At 36.6% G+C, this 12,967-nt stretch overlaps 1 non-coding gene across 1 annotated transcript; it reads right to left on the bottom strand.

Annotated features, from left to right (window-relative positions):
* Positions 1-3,742: 3,742 nt before the first annotated feature.
* On the bottom strand, positions 3,743-3,815 carry Trnap-agg (transfer RNA proline (anticodon AGG)). Its single transcript has one exon. It is a non-coding gene; the product is annotated as a tRNA-Pro (tRNA).
* Between the last annotated feature and the right edge of the window lie 9,152 nt (positions 3,816-12,967).

The raw sequence follows: 12,967 nt of genomic DNA, 5'->3' as shown, positions 1-12,967 counted from the left end.
AATATGATACAATAAGTAGCAAGTATGTCTTAGAAGTCACCTATTTTGTATCCAAAGCGTAAGCATTAGGATATTGAAGATATGCCCAATTAAAATTAAAGATGACATTGTTTTCTGAGGTCTAGAACACATGAACCCAATTAAAAGTTGTAAGAAGAAAAAGGAGAGGAAATGAAAAGATTAGTCTTTTCTGAGAACATGTCAAGCAAGTGAAGATGAAGTTCCCTTTCAACATTTTTGTTAATAAGCAAGAAGTAGGTATGTCCTGCCTTTATACTGTTACTGCTAAAATGCTTCCTTTCCTTTAAAGCAGAAGAAAACAGGACATGATGTTCTGTTAATGACTCTACTATCTGAGCTTCATCCAGGTGTGCAAAGTGCTATTCTAGGCCAATTATTCAATTGCTTTGACAAGGCCTGTCACACCAATTCAATATTTAAGGAATTCCTTAGAAAATATAATTATGGTAAATGTTTTTAAAAGAAGAAAAATATTCCCTCACGTTGAGGAAATGCTTACTCTTGGAATCGATGTTTTTCTAACTCACATATTAATCAGTGCATATGTACTATATGAAGACAAGCCGGAAAAATTTTCAGGCTATTTCTGGCATAATAAAGCTTCATAAATAGATCTCTCTAGGGTGCTATAAACCTAGACCATCTTTCCTAATATTTTGAAGCTAATTCAAAAATCAGTTACTCTATCAGTTAAATGCTCTGTGTTTTTGTTTTGTTTTTTCATGGCCCTAGGGTTTGAATTCAGGGCTTCACACTTGCAAAGCAAGTGCTCTACAGCTTGAGCCACACCTCTAGTCCACTTTGCTCTGGTTATTTTGGAGATGGGGTCTTGGGAACTATTTGCCTGGGCTGACCTTTAACTGTGATCTTCCCAATCTCAGCTTCCCAAGTATCTAAGATTACAGGTGTGAGCCACTGGCACCCAGCTAAATGGGCTGTTTTTAATGAGTAGGGAACTCACCTTTAGAAGCGCTCTGATAATACTAAAACCATTTAAAATCGAAGCAAAAATAAGGATGTCAGACTATTACTCTCTATGGTGTCCAAATATTTTAACACAAAAATCAAAACAATAGGTTTATGGTTTCAGGTGAAATATTAAAACCAGAACTATCCTGGATAATCTGGAAAAAGTCATTGTAGCTACACACCTTCATCCACCATATAAATGCGTAGGAAGAAAATTCCTTTTTCTCATACTTTAAACTATATGTGTTTCTTTGGCCTTTTGCTGTTGCTGTTTTGTTTTGTTTTTTGATACAGAGACTCACTATGTAGTCCAAACTGGCTTTGAGCCCACAAACTTCCTGTCTCAGCCTCCTGAGTATTGGGATTACAGGCACCAAACACCACATCCAGCTTTATTTTCCTTTTTTAATCCCATTATAATTAGCAAAAGGGCTTGGCCAAAATGAAGCCTCATGCCTAGTTATGCTTCTTTTCATTGGCGTAAAGACAACTTTTGAGTGCACATATCTATAGGCCTATTAAAATTAAGCAATTGTTTTCCTGGAATACAAGTGAAATATTAAAACTATTCAATAACAAATGCTAGCTTTTGTTTGTCTGAATGTTGCCTGTCTATAATCACTAACCACTGTAAAAGAACATGAAAGCCCATAAAAGTAATATACAATAGATGAAAACATGATCTTGTTATATATCTAGTAATATTTTCCAAAAGTTCCCATGAATAAAGAATAAAATGTTCTAATACAGCATTTGAGTTATCTGCAAGTTCCTAGACAAAAAAATAGGTGGCTAATTTTTAAAGACAGAAATCAAATGTCTCATTCCCGAGGTGCATTAGATGTAGTCTATCTTGTCTTTTTATAGCCCAGAAGTCAGTTTACAGATCATGATGATTCTTATTATAAGACCAATCATCAATACAGCACTGCAGAAGGAAAAAGTATAGGAAATAGAGTTGACCATGCCTTTAAGACATAACAAATTCATTTTTTTAAAAGTGTACCCTTTGGTTCCTTGGGCTAAATATCTGAATCTTATGTTCAAAGGCTTCTTAAAGAGTATCTCATAACCTTTCTTTGTCATAAGATTGTAGTATGAGGGGGATCTAATCTTTTTTCTCATAGTTTGAATTCCTGATACATTTTAATTTTTTTTTTTTTTGGTGGTACTGGAGTTTGAACTCAAGCCCTCATGCTTGTTAGGCAGGTGCTCTACCACTTGAACCACTTTGCTAGCCCAGAGCAATTTTTTAAAAACATTTTTGAAAATTCTGTATGACTCATACTAACACATAATCCAAGTTGGTATTAAAGTGTGAGGACTGTTTTCGTTGTGGCACAAAATGGGGTTGCCTTTGTTCTTTATGTCTACTTCTATTACTTCCCAGCGAAGAAAACTTTGTTTACCTGCCATTACGATAATGCTAAAACCATTTTTATTAGAAAGAAGATATTCTACACAGGAGAATTTTCTAGACACTTTAAGTTCATTTCTCTTAATCTACAAATTAGTTTTATTCTAATCATATCTTTTTGAGTTCTTAAAATATGCGACTTACTTTATTTATTCATTTATTTATTTATTTTGGCAGTACGGGAGTTTGAATTCAGGGTCTCATGCTAGCACTCTAACCACTTGAGTTACATCCCCAGACTTTTTTGCTTTTAGTTATTTTTTGGATAGGGTCTTGCATTTTTGCCTGGAGCTGGCCTCAGACCATGGTCCTCCTACCTATGCCTCCCGAGTAGCTAGAATTACAGGTGCATACCACCACATCCAGCTTGTTTTTGTTGACAGGGGATCTTACCAACTCCTTCCCTTTCCCCACCCCCAACCTTGAACTGTGATGTTTCCCAAGTAGCTGGGATTATAAATGTAATCCACCATGCCTTGCCTTATTCAAGTTTTTAAAACCTTAGTTTCTTCACCTGAAAAGTGACGATGCTGACTCGCAGAACAATTATAAAGAGTAAACTAAACAATCACTGTCAAGGGTTTCTCAGCCTCTAGTTTCCTTTTCTGGTTTCTCAGCCTCTAGTTTCCTTTTCTGGTTTCTCAGCCTCTAGTTTCCTTTTCTGTGGACTGCTGTTGGTATCAGTTCTTGCTCCTGCTAGCTCTTACTTCTCTTACTGTTCCCTTTTACTTCTAGACCATGAAAGCAGGAACCACTCCTGGCCTTCATCATTGTATCTACTGTCCCTAGGGTTTGCCACTGGATTTGGTAAAATACTTGTGCTCGAATCCCAACTCCATCACTTTCTACTGTGTGATCTTGGGCAAATTCTCAACCTCACTCCATCTCAGCTTTCTTACTTGGAAATGAGGGGAATCATAAAACCTACCTCAGAGGTTTAAGTCAGCGATTCATGTAATTATCCACTACTCACAGTTAACACTGTAGGATCATAGTTAATGGTAGGATCTATAAGTACTGGCAAAACATTTTTATTGCTTCTAGTCTTCTGTGGCCTGGGGAAGAAAATAATCAACTCAATTAAATGAGTTGAAAGTATGAGAAATTTTTCTATCAGTAAAGTTTGTAAGCTTTAGTGTATTACTTTTTAAACTTGTAATTACTTTCTTCTTCTTCTTTTCTTCTTCTTCTTCTTGTTTTTTAGAAGCTCAGAGGTTTTCTTTTTTACCTCTGGGTTGAGGAGTCCTTTTTGTTGAATAAACTGGCTTAAGATAATTAACATGTTTTATCGTATAGAGTGGTAAGATAACCTAGCTTTTCCTTTTCTTTTTTTGGTGGTAGTACTGGGGTTTGAACTCAGGGCCTCATGCTTCCTAGGCAAGTGCTCTACCACTTGAGCCACTCCACCAGCTCATCTTTTTTTTCTTATGTGATTTGACTCCATTTTCTTAGCTTCCTTTACAAAGATAGATTTAAGTTTTCTTCTAAGCCAACTAGTTTGCCTATGTTCTCATGTACAAATATTTGCCCTTTATTCATGTGTGTCCAATGATGTCAACAGTCAAGTCTACAATTCACCATGTTATCAATAAAAATTCAGAGTGGTTGTATTTATAAATCTTAGCACCCAACTCATTTCATACTTGAATAAAATTGTCAAATATTTGCATTAGGTATTTCATTTCTTTGTGTATTAAGTATCATTTATTTATCTTCAACTAGTAGCCTGGTCTTATCTTCCAGTTGAATAATCTGTTAGAATTTGAAAATGGAGAGTTAAGAAATGAGAGTAGATAAGTTATACTTGAGGAATGAGTAGAAACAAATTGTTTGGGCTAGTAAAATAATCTCATACATGGTATGTATTTATGGCTCTAGTTAAATTCAGAAACAGAATAAACAAAAGTTTTAACTCATGTTATGAAAGAGCTTAGTGTCTTATTTTGTACTATTTTATTTCTCTACACCTATGGAACAACGTTCTTACTGTGTTCCCTTTATGCTTATTTATCAAGACACACTACGACTACTGATTCTAACGTCAGTATGAATTCCAGTGGCAATTTCTCTTCCTTGTCAAGAGTCTCATATAAAGCTCCAAACAGACACAAGTACTACCTCTCTAATTCCCTTGTGTCCCTCGGGCATTTTTGGTTAGTCAAGCGATCTTAGGGATGACTTCAGCCACACACTTGTTAGAGTTAGATGGCCAGGGTGCAGGTATGGCATGTTAGAGACTGGAAATTCAAAAAGCTTTCCCACAGAGTAGATGAGAGCTTGGGGAAGGGGGTATTCTTGCAGGATCAGAACATCCCAGAAGGCATTTGGCATTTACTCTGTGATTGCAACATAGCAGACATTTTTCCAAGGGGAAGGTGAGAGGCATCAGTGATTTCCAGCTAAACACCATCCCCAAATTACTGATCTGATTCTAAATTTAACATTACACACAATCACTCCTCCAGCACTTTGTTATTTCTTGAAGCTTTACATGGGATCTGTCTTCAGAGTAATTTGACATGTTCTGATTTGATTTTTAAGCATTGTCTATTGACCTGTAACCCCTAGCCCTAGCCCATTCTAATCCTACAGTTGGATAATCCATTGGAATTTGGAACTGGAGACTAAAAGATGAGGGTAGACAGCTATGACTTAAGAGCAAATAGCAACAAATCACTTAGGATAGCAAAATAATCTCCAAGTTATATATGGTTTTATTTGAACAATGAAATTTAGAAACTGTATAATCAAAAGTTTGAGCTGAATCTGCAATTATGAAAGGGCTTATTTTCTTATTTTACATCAATCTTTCTATTTTATACAAAAAGAACAAGGTTTTTTTTTTTTAACTGAATTCCTTTTTATTCTTATCAATCAATAAAACTACTTCTGAGTGACAGGGCTTTCTTGGATTCTAGTTTTCTGAGAAATCAGAATTACTTCTTACAATTCTCATATCCAGAGAAAAACCAGTGAGTGCAAGGAAAATGTCCAATAAGAAAAATAGACCCAGGCTATGGGTTAGGGCATGCTGTTCTCAGAGTGATAGTGTCTTCAAGAGTTTTACAGGGATCTGGGTTGAGTCTTGGGGAGAGACTGGTCATTCCACATGGGGCTACATGTGTTGTCATTTAGGATCCCACGATAGTGCTAGGATTTCTCTGTGACTTCATTCTGAGAAGTATCTTAGAAGTTAGGTACCTGGGTTTGGGTTTATTTTCGTTGCTCTTTGTTTGTTCATTTGTTTAAAGATAGCATCTCACTATGTAGCCCAGTCTGGCCTCACACTTGCCATCCTCCTGCTTCAGCCTCTCAAGTGCCAGGATTAGATGTGTGTACCACCATATCTAGTTTAGGTTGGGTATCTAGCTAACTTAGAGGGAAGTATTAAGAGTGAGTGAGGCCAAAAGCCTAGTGATAAAAGTTTTGTTGTCATTGTCCAAAAGAATAGAAATAGGGCCCAATATATAGACATGATAATTGTTTGAGGAGATGGAAATGCTAATTGCTCTAATTTAATCAGTACACGTTGTATATATGTATCAAATTGTTGCAAAGTACCTGATAAATAGATATAAGTATTATGCTTCATTTAAAAAAAATTTAAAAGTAAGGGCAAATAAATTACAGTCTGTGAATCGAATCCAGCCAGATGTCTGTTTTTGTTAATAAAGTTTTGTACGAACACACACACAGAAGAAACTAGCAATAGTCACTAGCAGTGGGTATGGATAATTGTCTACAGATATTTGGAGAACATTGCCTTATTTATGCATCCCCTTAACTATCCTTAAAATTTTCCACAATGCAAAGGTTTCTTTCCTTTTTTTTTTTTTTTTTTTTAAAGAATAAAAGATATATATGGTACATGAACCAATGGCATATATTTCTACTCCTTATTTAGATTTCAATTAAAAAACTCTGTCTGGATATTTGAGGCTATTAAGAAAGTACTCATGATTTTTAATTTTAGGTATGATAGTGTATTGTGTTTATTCTTTCAAGAAAGTTATCTCCTTTTCAAGAGTCACATATGAAACTACAGAAGAAATTATATGGCACCTGGCGTTTGTGTTGAAATAAGCCAGTAGGTGTGGTATAGGTAGGGATAAAACAAGGTTGAACAGGCCAGGCCAATGGTGATTCTATCTACTTGGGAGGCTGAGATTGGGAGGATCAATCGAGGCTAGAGGGCAGCCTGGGCAAATAGTTCATGAGACCCCATCCCCAAAATAACCAGAACAAAATTAACTGGAGGTGTGGCTCAAGAAGTAGAGCATCTGCTTTGCAAGTACAGAGCCCTGAGTTCAAACCCCAGTCTCACAAAAAACAAACAAAAATTGGTCAAGAGTTGAAACTGTTGAAGCTGGAAGCTGGGTACATGAGGTCTATTAGACTATTCTCTGTCTTTGTGTATATGTTGAAATTTTCTACAATAAAAAGTTCTTACAATAATGCATTTTTAAAACTTGCATTTTTAAAAACAATGCAATCTCCTACTGATTGGTAAAGGCCAGGCTGGCTCAGTCTAGCAAATGGAACTGCCTCTATACTAGTCTGCGATACTGATTTTATCTGAACATAGAAAGGTGGGGGCAGGAGCCCAGGCTGGTAACACTGGAAGGGGGCGTGTGGTGACTCAGGTAGCACAGTGACACAGTAGGATGGAGCTGTGAAGCAACTGATCTCCCAAGAGGAGAGGTAACTGTGGAGGCAGGATGACTAAGGCAGGATGTGAAAAAGCAGCAGGAGCAGTGGGGGGATGCTGGTTCTGAGGATCCATCCCCAGAGAGGCAGAACTCAGACAAGAGTGTTCCAGTAGCCAAATGCAGGACTCTTGGACTCAGGTTTAGGAAGAGATTCCAAACAAGCTGTGGAGGTTAGGGAAAAATTTGCTGCTTTAATTACTTAAGTACAGAAAGCTAGGAGAAAGTAAGCAGGACGAGTTGGGGGTTTTGTGGGCACACACTTATCTGAAGGGATGAAACAAGAAAGGATTTTATATTTCTTAACTTACCAAATGTAAGTATGCTTGCCACCCTAAACCCTCTCTCAGACTGCCCCAGCTGCCCAGAATTCCCTAACAATGTGTGACTTTGCCATACCATCATTCCAGAGATGGCAGCACACACAAAAGTTATGTTTCCTTCCATGGTAATGAAGTAGCATTTTAGAAAGTCACATGTATTCTTAAAAGTATTGGTAGCATATTTTGGGAAAGGAAAAGTAATTGTATCAAAATGTCTGAAAGAGTTTTCAAAAATGAATGAAGAATAAGTTCCTACATGGGTTGGGGGAGTGTGGCTCAGTGGCGAAACACTTGCCTAGCCTAGCCTAGCATTCATGGCTTGATCCCTTGCATTACACACACACACACGCATGCACACACACACACACACACGCATGAACACACCCTCATACCCCTTGGCAGACTGAGCTAATTAATTGGAGCCAACTTTTGTGATAAAAGTACACAGAAATGTTGGGTAAAAATAACAAAAAATAACAATGAAATACATAATTTAAGTTAGGAGAAAGAGAAAAATGTCCTGTTGCCAGGGGAAAAAATTCAGGGGCAGGGGGCCAGGGTTCAATGTCCACATAAGGACAAGCGTGCCCTTGCCCCTGAAGTACAGGGGTCAGAACTGGGACATCTGCTAAAGCCTGAACTTTCAAATAGCTTCATACTCGGTGAAAAAGAGATAGAAAAGGTTAATCCATCAGACCAGATAAGTTGCAAACAATTTGCTGTCTCCTTGAGCTCCAAGTAAAGAAAATATTTTCCTGGGAGAAATCTAAACCCAAAGTTCCATAATTGTTGAGTGTAGGCTCTGAATTTACACTGCCATTATGATAACAGAATCTCAAGTTGGGAGTCCAGATAGAAGGAAATATTGTGTGCACTATGTGTGTGTATACATACATACATACATATATTGAGAGAGAGAAAGATTTAATAAAAAAAACTTCTAATAAAAGTATACAAAGAGCTCCTATAACTAAAGAAGAAAAGAGATAATAGAAAAATAGAGGGGCCATGTGTGGTGGTGCACATCTGAAATCCCAGGTACTTGGAAGGTAGAGATCAGGAGGATCACTGTTTGAGACCAGCCCAGGCAAAAAGTTAGGAGACCCTGATCTCAAACAACAAGCCCGACATGGTGGTTTGTGTCTATAATCCCAGCTATGCAGGAGACATGGGTAGAATTATGGTCTGAGGCCAACCCCAGGCAAAAACACAAGAGACTGCCTGAAAAATAACTAAAGCAAAAAAAGACCTGGGGTTTGGTTCAAGTGGTGAAGCATCTGTCTAGCAAGAACAAGGACCTGAGTTCAAACTCCAATACTACCAAAAAAAAAAAAGGGGGGCAAAATTTTAACTTAAGTCTCTTCAAAGAAAGGATTTCCAAATGGACAATATTCTTATTAAAGTTGCTTGATTTCTTTAATCATAAGAGAAATGTAAATAAAAACTACAGTATGATAGTGTATTATGTAGCTAAAATGAAAGCAACAGAAAATAATAAATGTTGGTGAGGAAATGGATGTGTAAAGGCTACTTAATTTTCCACTCTGTCACCTGTATCATTGCATATTCCCTAACTAGCCACTATACTCAAGCACAAATATTATTACATATTACACCTCTGCCAAAAAATCTTTCAACAGAAAATTTCCACCATCTCACCATCCAGAGTGCCCATGCCATGCCTCAGTGGGCCCAACTGTTTCACCCTGCCAAGCCTTTTCTGATTGCAGGCTATGCTGAAATATTCTATTCACCTGGTGAGCCCCTGCTCATCTATCAGGATTCAGCTCAATTGCCACCTCCTCTCTGAAATATTTGCTAACTACATTCTCATGTAAAATTGATTATTTCCTTCTTTACACTCCCAGTATTCTTTAATGAAATTTCTAGAAATGTGCCTATAAAACTTTATTGTACCTTATCTACACTTGATTATAGGATTTTTGAGTGTTGGGACCATGACTAAACTAATCTCTGTATACATAGTCTAGAGTGGTAGTATATGCTCAATAAGTATTTAATGAAAGAATGAAACTTGAGACGGAAAATTTTATGTAACTAATCTCTGAGCAAAAAAAATAAATTTTAGGAATGGAGACAATCCCTAATTCTCTTTATGGGTTTTCCAGTTCTTTCATTGCACAGTATTTGTGTGTGGGGGTGGGGGTAGGGGAGGGAATTGAACAGGAGTTTGAATTCAGGGCTTTATACTCGAAAAACAGGCCCTCTACCATTTGAGCCACACATCCAGTCCATTTTGCTCTGGTTATTTTGGAGATGGGATCTTGTGTATTATTTGCCCAGGCTGGCCTTGAACCACAGTCCTCCCTGATCTCAGATTCCAAGTAGCTAGGATTATAGATGTGAGCCACCAGCACCCAGTAACAATACTTTTTGATGTTCCAAAATAACTGCTTGTGTTCATGCTGTTTGCCCTAATACTGAGAATATATAGGCTGCATTCTTTCATGTTCAAGCATATTCCTTTAAAACATTAAAATCTTAACTAGCTTGTCTTTGACATTTTCCAAATATATCTAAAATGTCAGAGCCAGCATTTGGGGCCTACAAATCTTTTGAGTGAAAGCCCAGGCCTTCAAATTGTGTGCCATTCACAGGTTTAAAATAGGAACATGTTCCATGTTGACTATGAGCTATTTGGAGACTTTGAGGACATTAAAAGAGAATAATTTTATTTTGGGAAAGAATGTAGGAAGGTAGGAGTTCTGAGAGATTACCTACTTAGAATCTGAACATTAAAATGCACACACACACACACACACACACACACACACACACACCTTTATCACTCTCAAATCCAAGAATCTCAATGAGAGTCCAATATGTAATCTAGATCTAGAGTCTTCTTGGTCCCACAGGGAAGTCTGCCTGAAATTTTTAGTTAAAAAAAGGAAAAAAGAAACTTTTAGTAGACATGAACTAAGAGGATATAATCACTTGCTAGTATAAACTATGAACATTTTGGACTAAATCTAAAAAGATGTGTTCATTTGAAATAGAAAGGAGAAAAAGTAAGTAAGCTTGCAATAGTTTCTCCAAGTTATAATAAAAGATTAGTATGTCCAATTTTCTTTGCCTCATTTACCAACAAATTATATTTATTGCATGTTGTTTTGGAGAAAGGTACAGGAATTTTCTCCAAAGGTCCATGTGGCAAAGGCTTGCTTCCCAAGGTGGTACCATTGGGAGGTAGTATGACCTTTAAGAGGTGGAGCCTAGTGGGATCTTTGGTGATTGACGGGATGTCCTTGAAGGGGATAGTGGGACCTCAGTCCCTTCCTCTTGCTCTTTCTTTCACTTCCAGCCATGAAGTGAGTGGTTTTGCTCTGCCACATGCTCCGTATCATACCATGTACTACCTTTCCATAAGCCTGAAAGCAATACGGCCAGTTGATAATGGATTGGAACTTCCAAAACTATGGGCCAAAAAGCCCTTTTCTCTTTATGATTATCTCAGGTATTGTTGTAGTGATGGAAAACTCACTAACACAGGTTATCTATCTTGTGATTGTTCCTTCTGTTCATACCCTAAACACTGTTTTCACATTTGTTTGGGGAAGAGTAGAATCAGAGTTTTAGTTGATTTTGATGTAGTCAGATGGTGTAGGAAACTTGTTGAAATCTACAAAGCAACTTCCCAGATCAAAAACTTCTTGGAATTTAAGAAATCCAATAAACCTAGCTCAGGGTTGAGGGCATGGCTCAAGTGGTAGAAGACCTGTCTAGCAATGCATGAGGCTATGAGTTCAAATCCTAGTACCTCACACACACACACACACACACACACACACACACACACACAAAAACAACCTAGCTTAGTTTCCCAGGAATCACTTTCTTATTGAAATGAGTAGATTTCTGAGTATACCAAATTTCAAGTTACAGATAAGCAACAAAAGGATAGCTGCTTTGTCCAAAGAAGTGTAGGTATTAAATTAGATAGGTAGAGTGGGAGATATGCATGTATGAGTGGATGGTATTTTGGAAGTTCACTCATTTTCTGTGACTGAACTAGCCTGAATTCAAAGGATTGCAGGTTTTGAAGAACTATATAGGACTATATGGAGGAGATAAAGTCACAAATTTCAAAAAGGTTTTTCAGATTTTTGATATATAAATGAGCATCACCTGGATTTTTTGTGCCGGAATTTGAAGCACAAACTTCAGTGTATGTTGCTGATGTGGTGTAATACTTAATTATTGTGGCTCTGTTTCAACGTACTGTATATTGATGGATCATTTACTGTATGATAAGAACTATGCCAAGCATTTCTACATATTTTCTCCTTAAATTAAAACTGATTAAACCAATAGTAAAGCATGTTTGTGCAAAAGATAAACTTAGTGCCAAATATACAAGCCTCAGAATATTGTTGAAATTGCTGGCAAAATGTGGTCCAATCCTGGGCAATGTATGGGTCTACCCAATTCTGAGAAGTGTATTTCTTCTCTTTCATGAAACTACAATAGGCTTGTTTGCAGTCCATAATATAGACTATAAAATAGCAATACCTATAAACAAGACAGAAGCTTGTTTCTCTCTCAAATTTAAAAGAAGTCAGGAAGTAGAGTCCAGGACTGGTAAATCAGCTACATGGTCATTTGGAAAGGAAATTTCTTCTATATTTTTGTATCTGCATTCAAGATTTTATTTTATTTTTTACCATGGACTTATTAGCTACACTTTTTTTTGCCAGCTGTTCTAAGATTTAAAGTATGTATTTTTAACTTATCACAATTTACCTTCAAACAATAACACTTCATGTACATTGTAAGATCTTCCTATCCAATATACTTCCATTTTCTCTTTCCATCCTTTGAGTTATTTGTCAAACATTTTATTTCTATATGTTATGATTACATAATACAGTGTTGTTTTTGCTTTAAAGTAAATTATCTTTTTCAAAAACTTTTTAATGAGGGAGAAAAATCTTTTATATTTATTCATACATTTTCCACAATTTCTGGGACTCTTCATTCTTTGGTACAAATCCACATTTCCCTATGGTATTGTTTTTACTGTACTGAAGAAGTTGCTTTAACATTTATTGTATTGCAGTTCTGCTGGAGACATTGTTTCAGCTTTTGATTTCTTTAGCCTTCATTTTTGAAAAATATTTTCTTCAAATATAGGGTTCTCATGACAGGTTTTTAATTCTTCCAGCCCTTAAAAAATGAGCTTTTTTGTTGTATTCTTACTTGCAGAATTTCTGATTGGAAGTCTATGGATTTTTGTCTTTATTCTGCTATACATAATATATTTTACTATACATAATATGCCTGTTTTCCCCTGGCTGTTTTTAACATTTTCTTCTTTGTCTTTGATTTTCAACAGTTTGATGATGATGATGCCTTTGTGGTGGCTTTTATGAGTATGTGGATTTACCCTGCTTAGGGCTCATTGAGCCTCTCGAATCTGTGGGTTGATAATTTTCATCCAATATGAAAACATTTTAACTGTATTACTTCAAATAATTTTTGTGTCATTCCCTTTGGCCCTTCTTTCATCT

The sequence above is a fragment of the Castor canadensis genome, chromosome 12 (assembly GCF_047511655.1).
Source record: "Castor canadensis chromosome 12, mCasCan1.hap1v2, whole genome shotgun sequence".
Lineage (NCBI taxonomy): Eukaryota > Metazoa > Chordata > Mammalia > Rodentia > Castoridae > Castor > Castor canadensis.
This window is presented reverse-complemented; position numbering and strand designations above follow the sequence as displayed.